Here is a 12,960-nt window from a genome sequence, read left to right on the forward strand (position 1 = left end):
GCGAGGTCAGTCTCTAGTGAGCAGACTATGCAACCAGGAAGATTGATAAGAGCAGAGGATGGAACAGTTAAGGCTTTTGCTTGTAAGAAGGCAGCGACAGGTGCTTCAATGGAAATTTCAGAGAATGCCAAGAGGCCGATTGTAGTTGTGCTCTTTTCATGGGAGATTCAAGCCTGGAACAGTGGCAGTAGGAAAGTAGAGCAATAGTGATTAGGGTGGATGGCAAAGTAGCCTAGAGCAGTAAATGAAAGGTGGCATGATTGGTCTTCTCCCCCTCCTGTTACCCAGAGTGAAGGGCCCCCCAAGAGAAGCCAAGAACAACAAAAGAGAGATAGAAGTAATAGTTTTGGGTCAGGAGTGACAATCAAAACAAGTGACTGAACATAAAATTTGAATTACATAGGCAGAGATTACAAATGACGTGTCCTGGTTGTAAACAAAGGAATATCACTTCAGGTGCCTTGTTACAGTCAGTAACTGAATGATACAAAAATGTTACAATATGTAGTAAAACCACTCAAATCCACAAGATGCAAAACATCTCTCAAACATTAAAAAAATTCACCGAGCACTAAACAAATTAAGTCTCGCTATGTGAATTAAGTGAGTCAGATACATCAGTACCTGGGCTGTCTGGATTTCTTGATGCAAATTCTACTTGTTTGCATTCTTGCTAACTAAAACCCCATGAAACAACAATTCGCCCTAGGATTTCGGTATTAGCTTTCCTCAACTGCTGGTCTATGGCAGCAGACTGATAAGTGAAAAACAGCTAGACAAACCTGTTACTAGAGCAAACCAGTTCACTTTAATGCCTCCACAGGGCTGCCCAGTTCTATCTTCATCAGAGATTACAGATTCATCAGATAAAAGACAAGATCTGTGATAAACGTTTACAGCTACAAGAAGAAATAAGAAATTTTAAGCAAGCACTGTTTAGCCTTTAGGCTGCCGAATGAACAGCATTTAAGGTTCTTCTCCCCAGGTAGAAGGAAGGCATCTCGATCCTCTTTTGAAATCAGTTTTGATAAAAACTATTATTCTTTTGACTTAATGTACAAATAACCTTTGTCCAATTAAGCTAAGTTTACATACTTAATACTTTCAGGGTACATTATGTATTAAATGGTGCTTGCAGATAGATACATTGAGATCTTGCATTGTTCTTTCTAGATTCCAACTTTGTCATTTCTAACGTTACAAATTTCTAAGGTACATTCAGCCCAAAAGCTTTTTTGTTTTATATTAAACACTCCAGTATGAAAACACTTTAGACAAACACGATGTCTGTGGTGCTTCGTGCTATGTACTCTTACTATAGGTTTTGCTCCCAGGGTTTATGTTCAACTATTAATACTGGAACTTCAAACAATTCACAACATGTTACTAGAATGTCACAGAACAATTGCCTTGAAGGATATATAGTATGTAGGAATGAAGACTGAGTGAATACTTGAGATAGAGATAATTATTTATAACATTTTTGTACAAGCAAAGCGAGGACATAGCAAATTAAAAGAGAAAATGGATTTTAAATACACATGCTCCCAATATCCTTTAAAATTGCTCATGGTCAGAAAATTTTACTAAGAACAAAGGCTGTATGTTCCCAGGCTGAACTCATTAATACAAGAGCAAAGTACTGCAGATGCTAGAAATCTGAAAAAAACAAACAGAAAATGCTGGCAATACTCAGCAGGTCAAGCAACATCTTTGGAGAGAGAAAGAGAAAAACACCGAGTTAACATTTCAGCTTGGTGACCTAGTCTGATGAAGGGACATGGACCTGAAATATTAACTCTATTTCTCTCTCCACCAGTGGAGGCATTGTTCAAAATATTCCAGAACTTACTGGATTCCAGGAAGGTCCCAGTGGATTGGAAACCCGCTAATGTGACGCCCCTGTTCAAGAAAGGAGGGAGACAAAAAGCAGGAAACTATAGGCCAGTCAGCCTAACATCTGTCATTGGGAAAATGCTAGAGTCCATTATTAAGAGAGTAATAGCAGGACATTTAAAAAAGCTTAACGCAGTCAAAGAGTCAACATGGTTTTGTGAAAGGGAAACCATGTTGGACAAATTTGTTAGAGTTCTTTGATGATATAACAAGCAGAGTTGATAAAGGGGAACCGATAGATGTAATGTATTTGGATTTCCAGAAGGCATTCGATAAGGTGCCACATAATGGGTTATTGTACAACATAAGAGCTCATGGAGTGGGGGTAATGTTTTAGCATGGATTGAGGATTGGTTAACACACAGAAGGTAGAGAGTCACGATTAATGGATCTTCTTCAAGTTGGAAAGACATAACAAATGCCACAAGGATAAGTCCTAGGGCCTCAATTATTTACTGTCTATATTAATGACTTGGAGGAGGGGCAGAGTGTAATGTATCCAAATTTGCTGACGATACAAAAGTAGGTGGGAGAGCATGTTGTGATGAGGACATAAGGAATCTGCAAGGGGATATAGACAGGTTGAGTGAGTGAGCAAAAACTTGGCAGATGGAGTTTAATGTAGGAAAGTGTGGGGTCATGCACTTTGGTAAGAAAAATCAAAAGGCAAACTATTATTTAAATGGAGAGACTCCAAAAAGTGCAGTACAGAGGGGTCTGGGTGTTTTTGTGCATGAAACACAAAAGGTTAGCGTGCAGGTGCAGCTAGTAATTAAGATGGCAAATGGAATTTTGGCCTGTATTGCTAGCGCGTTGGAGTTTAAAATAGGGAAGGCTTGTTACAACTGTACAGGGTGTTGGTGAGGCCACACCTGGAGCAGTGTACAGTTTTGGTCCCTGTATTTAAGAACAGATATACTGGCATTGGAGGCAGTTCAAAAGAGATTCACTAGGCTGATTCCTGGGATGAAAGGGTTGACTTATCAAGAACAGCTAAACAGGTTAGGCCTTTATTCATTAGAGTTTAGAAGAATGAGGGGTGATCTTATTGAAACGTACAAGATTGACAGGGTAAATGTTGAGAAGATGTGGGGAATGGGGGAATCTCGAACTAGGGGACAGTTACAGAATAAGGGGACACTCATTTAAAACTGAGATGCAAAGGAATTTCTTCTCTCAGGGGATAGTGAATGTCTGGAATTCTCTATCCCAGAGAGTTGTGGAGGCTAGATCACTTAAAGTATTTAAAGAGGAAGTAGATAGATTTTTGAAATATCGGGGAATTGAGGGCTATGAGGATCTGACACGAAAGAGGAGTTGAGGCCTGGGGTAGATCAGCCATGGTCTTATTGAATGTCGGGGCAAGCTTGGAAGGCCGAATGGCCTACTCCTGCTCCTATTTCTTATATGAACCATAGAACACTACAGCACAGAAAAACAGGCCATTCGGCCCTTCTAGTCTGTGCCAAAATATTATTCCGCTAGTCCCATTGACCTGCACCCAGTCCATAACCCTCCAGACTTCTCCCATCCATGTATCTATCCAATTTATTCTTAAAACTTAAGAGTGAGCCCGCATTTACCTCGTCAGATGGCAGCTCGTTCCACACTCCCACCACTCTCTGAGTGAAGAAGTTCCCCCTAATGTTCCCCCTAAACCTTTCCCCTTTCACCCTAAAGCTATGTCCTCTCATGTTTATCTCTCCTAATCCAAGTGGAAAGAGCCTACTCGCATTTACTCTTTCTATACTCCTCATAATTTTGTAAACTTCTATCAAATCTCCCCTCATTGTTCTACGCTCCAAGGAATAAAGTCCTAACCTGTTTAATCTTTCCCTGTAACTCAACTCCTGAAGACCCGGCAACATCCTAGTAAATCTTCTCTGCACTCTTTCAATCTTACTGATATCCTTCCTGTAGTTAGGTGACCAGAACTGCACACAATACTCCAAAGTTGGCCTCACCAATGTCTTATACAACCTCACCATAACATCCCAACTCCTATACTCAATACTTTGATTTATGAAGGCCAGTATGCCAAAAGCTTTCTTTACAACCCTGTCTACCTTGTTTCACAGATGCTGCCAGATCAGAGCACTTCCAGCATTTACAGTTTTTACTTAACTAATTAATTATTACCAGAGAGAGCCATTGATTCTAGGAGCACCCACAGGTCTGAAGATCTGGAAGCATAGAGCATTACCGAAGCTGAGCACTGAGTGTGAACCCTGGGATCCGCAGAAAAGAATGTCGGAGTCAGCAAGCTAGAGGGAGAGGGCGAAGGACCAAAGAGAATGAGGGCTAAACGGTCCTTGAAATATTACAACTAAAGATTCTTTCACCATATTTTTCATGCAAAGGATCAGGAACAAAAAAGACCAAGTTAAGATGCACTTCCAAGTAAAAGTTTTCCTAAAAAAAGGAGTTAGCTTCCCAAGGCAGCTGTGTGCCAAGTTGTGTACTGATAAACAACACACGGTATTTACCAAAAGATGGATGATGTTCTCAAGAAATCCAAATAATAGAAAATTTGTTGGTTGTGTCTGCTTATTGAGCACACTTCACATCTATATGTTGGAAATCTTTTTCGATCCACATGTGGGAGTTTGTGACAGGTTTGTAAAATTCAGAACATAGACACTAAGAATCTGCATAACAGAAGGTTGCAAAGGGAACAAATTAATGCCCTGGACACTAGGTCACAGAACAGAGAGATTAGGCTTTTAAGCCGATTTAGGTACCCATCAGTGTGGTCTGGTGTAAAACAGCAAGTACTGGAAAATCTCAGTAGGTCTGGCAGCATCAGTGGAGAGAGAAATAGAGTCAAGGTTACGAACCTGATATGACCTTTCTTCCAGCACTTCCTGTTTTTATTTCAAATCTCCTGTATCCACATTATTTTGCTTTTATTTTAATATGGCCTGGTATTCCTGTGTCCCTTTTTTTTTGCAATAGTGCATTCACAGAAGTTGTAGTGATTGTCTCAAGTGACATTCATTGTCCTGTGCATTTTACCTACTGTGGAATAAATCAATTTACGATTGAAATCCAACTTCGTCTCAGGGTTAACTTAGTTTATCTTTGGAGAAATTGAACAAGTATGGTGGGGCAAGGCTTTGAAATCCAGTTCAAATCAAAAATATATTTTATTTTACTTTCTTAAGATTCATTATTGCACTCGTCATTAGGCAATGGAAGTGAATTTCTTTCAAGGTCATGATCAGACTGCTTAAGAGAATGACTGACATCACTGAAGGCCAGTATCTGAGGCAGACCTAAATTCTTAAGAGCCCCTCGCAGTCCACTGGGGCTGCTCCGCCACGCTCAGGTCTGACCATGACCCTTTGGGTCCACTGGCGCTCTTCCCCTAATGCTTTTTGCCTTCAGCCAACTCTTGACTTTATGCAGTCAATGTGTGATTCATGTTTTTGCTGACAGAGTCTGGCACATATTTCTATAAACAAAAACTACCTCATTAAATGTTTATGCAGTTACTGTCTTTTTCAAAAAGAGAAAGATTTTTAACTGAATTTGGAACAAAAATGGAAAGAAAAGCTTGGCATGATTGACATGGCAGTCAATTTGGAAGAGCCCAATAATTCAGATTTATCTTCTACCTCGACTTAGATCATTTGAAAAAACAAAAAACCTTCACCTTTCCCACAGAAAGAATTACATGCTTGATAAAGAGTCCGGATTTTGTTCTAATAACAAATTAAACCACTGTTGTTCAATAGCAGGTGTTGTGTAGCTGTCTTGAGAGGTGAACTCAGTTCTTACAGAAAACAAGCAGTTAATATTTTAAAGTAACATTTACCTGAAATTTCAATCTTCAGTTTGTTTCAAAGTTGTTTGGAAGAGGCAGATAAATTTACAAATGTTTGCAGGATGAGGGGAGACACACTTCTATTTGAACTCAGTAATCACTTATTCGTGCATGTTACAAAATTTGTCAAACTATCTACATTGGAAATTGATAATTCTCCAGCTATTCTGGAGAAAAATATTCAGAGAAGCCCGGGCCTCATGGTAAACTATTCAAAAGATGGTATCAAAATGCAATTTAATGCATAAATTTAATATTGTGAAACGCATTTATTAATTCAAAACTTTATTTTGAATAATAGAAATCTCAGTTACTCAGAACAAAAAAAATTAAAAGCATGTTGAGTGATTTGATTGGTTCATCTCTGCTTTCTTTCCATTTGATGATCATTCAGGATCAATTGTTTTTATAAGCCTATAGTAGTTTTACGTTGCTAGTTTTCTAACTGCTTTGAGCTATAGCTTTCCAACTTTATTAATTCTTTCTTGCTGCATATGCCACAGTTAAAGCCATGTAAGGGGTCTGTGAAAGTGGCACTCAAACAAGTTACAGCTTGGGAATGTGACCATGACCAAAAGTTAGTTAGTTAGTGGCCATATTCACTTTTCTTTAATTCATGTTGCAGTCTTATGACTTCCAGAGGCACCAGTGAGTTATGTTTTGCATAATGCAAATCTAGCATTAATTTAATTTCTGCTCTGGCCTGAGGAATTGATGTAATTAAACCTCAATCTACAATAACATGGCAAGCCTGTTTTTCAAAAATATCTTTTGGCCAAACCTCTACGTTAAGTGATTGAAGTGAAGTAAAAGCACATATCAGATATAGTCAAAATGTCAATGCCCGAAGGTAAATATAGTTTTCCACAGCCCCTTCTTTTAAAATGGGATTTATCTTGGGGCCTTGTTCTAAAGATGGACAGCAATCTGTACCAATGTTGGACTATTGACTTTACCTAGTAAGCTACTTTAATCTCTCATGTTTTCCCCATCACTTGTAAAAAATGTTGTAGACATTCATAATGTTCAGTTACACAATGACTAGTATTTGCTTCTTGCATGATGGCAAATTCCATCGTCTAATTTCAATTTAATTTGCTTCCAGTAGTTCTGCTTAAAATAATTTTCTGCTATAAACAACTATTGGAAAAGCTATATCCACTAGGTATAGTTTTACAAATCCTAATTACTTTTGAGAACAGAAAAATTTTAACAGGTTGGGAGAAGGAAAGATAGTTGAGAGGGAGAGAGAGGCAGAGAGAGAGAGAGAGAGAGAGGCAGAGAGAGAGAGAGAGAGAGAGAGACAGACAGACAGACAGACAGACAGAGAAAGCAAGGGAAAGAACAAGAGGGTACATGACAGAGGAACTGACACTACACTTTCTAACAAATAGTGAATAGAAAAATGGAATTCCAATGCACCAGTAAAATCTTACAATACAATTTTAAATTTGGAATTTGACTTGTTCGAATCACTGTAAATCAGTTGGGCTCATGTTACCCTCGCCCCTCTAAACAAAGAATAAACATCCTTTTTTTTTTAGAAACATTGTATACTTTCAACTCCATGAGAAATATCATACAAGATCTGCTGGTTACTATTAAATCAGGCTGAACATTGAAATTGAAAGGGGAAAATTAAAATATCAATCCATAATTCTCTGTAGGGAGTTTAGAAAACATCATTATCATTTTCTCCTGAAAATGAGGTCAGGGCCCAAAAAGCAAAACCATTTTAAGCAACATCATGCAAATTATCACAACATTACTATTAGGAAAATAAGCAAACTTACCTGCATTTAAATAAATTTTCATTCAAAAATACGGAAGTTTGAGGGGGGTGGGAAGGCCATGGCACTGAGTTGGGCAGATTTTATTCTTTTCAGCTATGCATCGATGCAAAGTTGATCAGGTGTTCTCCCTCTCTGCTCCATTAACAACATCAAACACTATGACAATCCACTTACTAGGCAATACAAAAATTCCTTGGCTATTCACTTTCAAAAAAAAAATCTGTGGCATGTAATCATTATTATTAACAAGAGTCAAGCCATCTATCAGGATATTTCCTGTAAACAGAGATAATTATTATATGACTGCATGACTAGTGCTGATCTATTCACATTAAATTCAATATTGGATATCCTGTCACATTCAATTGTATCTCATAAACAGTATAAATGGCTTACAGCATGTTCAACGGCTATACATTACACATTTAAAATAACGCCCTATTTACAGGATCAATGCTATCTGAAAAATAAATCTCCCATTAGAATCCTTCTAATTATGCTTTTTGTTTTACACACCAAGTTGTAAAAACTTTGTTAAGTAATTGTTTGGTTACTTACTTTAGATCAGTCACAAGAGGTTTTCAATTTCCAGTAACTGAGAAGATCTAGTGTTAGATTAATTTCAGACTTCCTTGGCCCTGTAATTTATTTTAAATTGACTTATGTGGGCCAATGGCCATATCATCTACTTTGCCATTCTTCATGTACAGGGCTCAATGTTGGCAATGAATAACATAAGACCAAACTCCAATCGAAAAGATCGCACAAATATTTTCTATTTGGGTAACAATTAACAGGAGTCATACATGCTTTTTTCATTTACTAAGCTACAGTGATGGTCTGTTAAGGTTCTTGTATTGGAAATCATGTTCTACCAAAGATATCGCTGCTCTCTACTTGTATCAGGCATTCTGTACATATTTTCCTTTGTGGATTGCCCATTTATTTCAGTACCAAAGTTAGCGACATTTATAATCTCAAAACTCCTCAATGGCTTATGCAATACTGCCCTGGTTTCTTGCAATAGGTCTCTTGGATAGCTCCCCATCCCTAGAGTGTCTGCAGAAAATTCCAGAGACCCTCCCCTTTACCACCCATCAAGTGTTAAGTCTCACCCCTTTATTCCTCACATTCCAAAATAGAACTGTATTGAGAAGTGAAAGATGACCAAGACACTGTTGTAATATAAGTTACTTCCTCAGTTAATTATTATTGTAACATTCTTAGTTATTTAAATTATAGTATTTGCCTTTCAAATGGCTTTTGGGTTTGTCAATTTACTTTCAATAGAAATATTGTGAAGGCAGCCTATTTATTTTAAATGTCCGTTGACGCTTTTCAATATTCCTCAGTATACCAGGTTCGCAGCTTGAACAGTCGTTCTTTCAGAACTGAAGGGAAAAAATGGTTCATACAAAGTTTAATTGTGTGAAAACTGTAACGCCTTTTGAATATTACCGTCACGTAGTCATTTAACACAGTGAGACTTTTGTTAGTCACCCTTTTCCATGCAGTATTTTTAGTTTTGGTTGCTGATAAAGAATGTATTTTTGAGATTTACATAACCTAATGCTAGACATATTCTTCACAGAAGTCAGCCAGGTGGCAACCATCTCCTGAAAACTAAGCCAATGCTACTCTTAAGCCAGATGAAAAACATCTCAAAGTATTACACAAAGGCATAATGAAAAAATGAATGCTGAGTCTAAAGCAATACTGTGTGCGTGTGTTTGGAGGGGGGGGGGGTGCTTTAAGAGGGTCAAAAGGAGAAAGTAGAGAGGCAGAGAGTTTTAGTAAGAGAATTCCAGCATAGGCCATAGGAGCCTGAAGGCATGACCCCACAATGGTGGTGGTTGGGGACGTGTGCTAGAGGTACAGAGTGTTCCAGAGGGCACAACTGTGGGGATAGGAAAGGCAGTATCACTATTCCTCAGATTTTCTCTCTTGTCCTGTTGAACTGTCATTCTTTCAGAACTGAAGGAAAAAAATGGTTCATACAAAGTTTAATTGTATCTTTTTGAATATTACCGTCACATAATAACCTCTTCAAAACAGTTGGCAGCTAGGCTGAGGCCAGGGGCACTTAAAAATTAAAAGGCATTCCATTGCTCCAAGGGACAGCATAGTGATTCTCCAACTATTACTGCACAAACGATTGTTAATGGTTTCAAGTCTTCCTTTGCAGTACATTAAAATGCAATTTTTGTAATATACAAATTTTGTAACAGCATTAGGCCTTTATGAATTTGGTGTCAACTTTTATGGTCTAGATAGTGATTTTCAGTTATGGTATTTTCCTTTCACACGTGAAAGCTTATGTTATCCCCTATTGATTTATGCATTTGAGAGAGTTTTATGTTGTTCAAATATTGCAAAACTAATTATTTTATGAAACTGTTATTGTGATGATGAACTTGCTGACCAGGGTAATTTGTATTTTGGTAAAGATCAAATTAATTTGGTAATTTCCATGGCCAAATGGTAAAGACCATTGGGTGGATCCATTACCCAATGTCAATGGATCAATAAGACATAAGACATCACGAGTATTTGAAGGAAATGGGGATGGATAATGGTCTGTCTAAATTGAAAATTTAGAAGATGAGGGATACTGAAGTATGCCAGGAAGGGAAGACTGATTTTGCAAAACATAATCTGATTGGTGGCTACAATGAAAGGATGTATCCCAAGCACAATCACACCAAAGGGATTCCAAAGAGTTTGAAACCTGCTCCATTACATATACTTTAAACCAAATATAGATCTCTACAAAAGGTAATTGAAATCCTAGCAAATCAAAAAAGTTACTTAATGTAGAACTCAATATCTGTAAGCTGATTCTCTCTCACATTTTGAACGTGGAAATGTTAGTGAACTTCAAGTGGATTCAGTTTTGTCCAGCAAGTCTTCTTGGTCAAGACCACAGGTTACAACAACACAGCTAATGCAAAATAAAACAAAACAATTCATATTGCTCGGCTTCTTGAGGACTTCCATTCTAAGCAGATGCCACAATACAAGTAAAACAATTGAACTGTTAAAAGCTTTTTGTTTTAGATTTTTCTAAAATCCAAGTCTCACGCAATATTTTCTTCAGTTGTTCAGTTGTTCTTTCAGAGCGTCCCCAATATAACTTGGAGCATAGTGTGCTTGAAGATTTTATACTTTTCTGTGTTGAGGTGGCATATCTAACAATAAACCTTGAATTACAAATAATAATCTCAAACTCCTTCAAGAATACAGAAATTTGTGATGACAGAACATATGATTCTTTTAGCCTTAATTCTCTCTAGTCAAAACCTGTTGGAAGACAGAAACAGCTGGCACCTACCCTAGAACATTTGGACATTTGTTATTTGGTATTCAGGTGGTCTAGAGTTATAGCTGGACTATGCAATAACAAATCAGATCAGACGCCATCACCATACCCTCTAAGGGAATTCAGGCAGACAGGAATGTAAACTATCACTACACGAATTATCACAGCTCATTACTCAAGTTTTGAATCCATGAAGTCTAGCATTACCAAAATTTAAAGAGATAGGATCATCAAAAAGTTCTCTCCTTCAATAAATTATAGTTAACCATATGTGGAAAAATAATTTAACACAGAAGACCCCACATCGTCATATATTAAAAATTCATTATCCGCTGTATTTACTTTGAGGTTATCCATAAGATCATTCTAGATAGAGTTCAAAACATGTTGGTTAAAATTAACATTTGCTGAATCAAACTGAGCCTGTAATTATTTTTGCTTTTAAGAATAAGCATGCAACCATTGACATTCATTAGTAAACAGAACAAAATCCAGTTTTATTCAGAAAGAACATTCAAAATTTCAAAAGCCCAGCTGCAGCATTTGGTAGTTTTCTAATTTACTATTAAGCAACTAGTTTAAATATCAGACTGAGATTATAAAAGTCCTAGTCATCTCCAAAAATTTCACATCACACCAAACCTAGCTTACCACAACATCCGCTTCAAAATTCCAGTGCCAATATATGGGTAGCAAGTTGTGTTTGCTTTAATTGGTATTCTTAGAAAATAAGCCAAGTGACTACTACATACAGTGAATAATTAATATTTGTCCATGATGATGTGCAACATCTCCTCTTTTAAATGGCCCTTAGTCAACCTGTCAGGAGCTATATTAGAGTGAGATACAAGAACTCTTCCCTCTCCCTTCACCAGTATTCTTTTCCTCTCCAAATGACTTAATCAAGACTTACAGAAGTACACTCCAAGGGATGGCTGAATGCAAGTCATTCAAGATTCTGAATTTGAGTCTCTAAATAAACAGTACAACATTCTAGAACAGTGGGTGCTAGAAAGCCCAAATAAATTCTGGTCTGGAGAAACCATTAAATCTTTCAAAAATTAAATAAAGCATAATCTGTGCAGTCCCCTGGGTCTATTTTTCCAGGGAGGTTGGAGAGGAATTTTATAATTCCTATAATTGGGTTTATCACTTTTTTTTTGCTTCTCTAATATGACTGCTGGTAGGTAGGAAGTCTCTGATAGCGATGTCTGAGTGTCAGTGTGTGTGTCGACTTTGATGGACCAGATGGCCGTTTCATGCCAGTTGTTCTTGTATGTTCGTGTCATGTATTTCAGTACCAGAGTAAACTTTGCGCAACACACCACAAAATATGGAAGCTAATTGTACATTTAATAACAAGAGTAGAAGGTGTAAAAAAAATACTAAATGCACCTTGTTCCTCACACTATAAACAATTTTAAAGAATTAATGGTCATCTCATTATCAAAGTAACAATAAAACACATACGGAATTATAACAGCAGAGCCCAGGCCCGCTGACTCCACTACTTGACCCAGACCGCCATTCCAGGTACCGACACCAGCACTTCAAAACACAAATTATAATCAAGCTGCTCGCAAGTGGAGAAACTACCTGACAAAGTTTTCAAGGATATCTAGGTTCTTCATAAATTTTGACGCTGGAATAGGAGCATTTCAAAGGGAATAGAACTCTATCATGTACTCAAATGATTACAAAATGAGGTTTGCCAAGTGGAGCACACAGACTTTAAATATTTTCCAAAAGGGAAGAGAAAAACCACTTTTATCTTAGCAAAATATAACTATTCAGCAGGATGTTATCACTCGTCTAAAATGACATCAAGTTTCAAAGTGCTGGAAAATAGAATTAGGCTGGGTGGCTTGTTTCTTGGCCAGCACACACACAATGAGCAGAGTGGCATCCTTCTGTGCCATAAACTTTTCTACATTTTCTAAACGCCTGAAAAGGAGGAATATGCAGGGATGTAGGGAGACAGCAGAGGAGTGGCACTACGTGAACTGCTCCTTAGGAGAGCCAGCATGGGCATGATGGGTCAAATTGCCACCTTCTGTGCTGTAACGATTCTATGATTCCCTTCAATTCAAACCAATGATAGATAACTAAAGCTTTGTAAAATATGG

At 37.6% G+C, this 12,960-nt stretch overlaps 1 protein-coding gene across 1 annotated transcript in view; it reads right to left on the reverse strand.

Moving 5' to 3' along the window:
• Nucleotides 1-12,960, reverse strand: part of psmd1 (proteasome 26S subunit, non-ATPase 1) — a 118,547-nt gene that overhangs the window by 66,065 nt on the left and 39,522 nt on the right. The window lies entirely within an intron of this gene.

Source organism: Cetorhinus maximus, chromosome 19, assembly GCF_964194155.1.
Source record: "Cetorhinus maximus chromosome 19, sCetMax3.hap1.1, whole genome shotgun sequence".
Taxonomy (NCBI): Eukaryota; Metazoa; Chordata; class Chondrichthyes; order Lamniformes; family Cetorhinidae; genus Cetorhinus; species Cetorhinus maximus.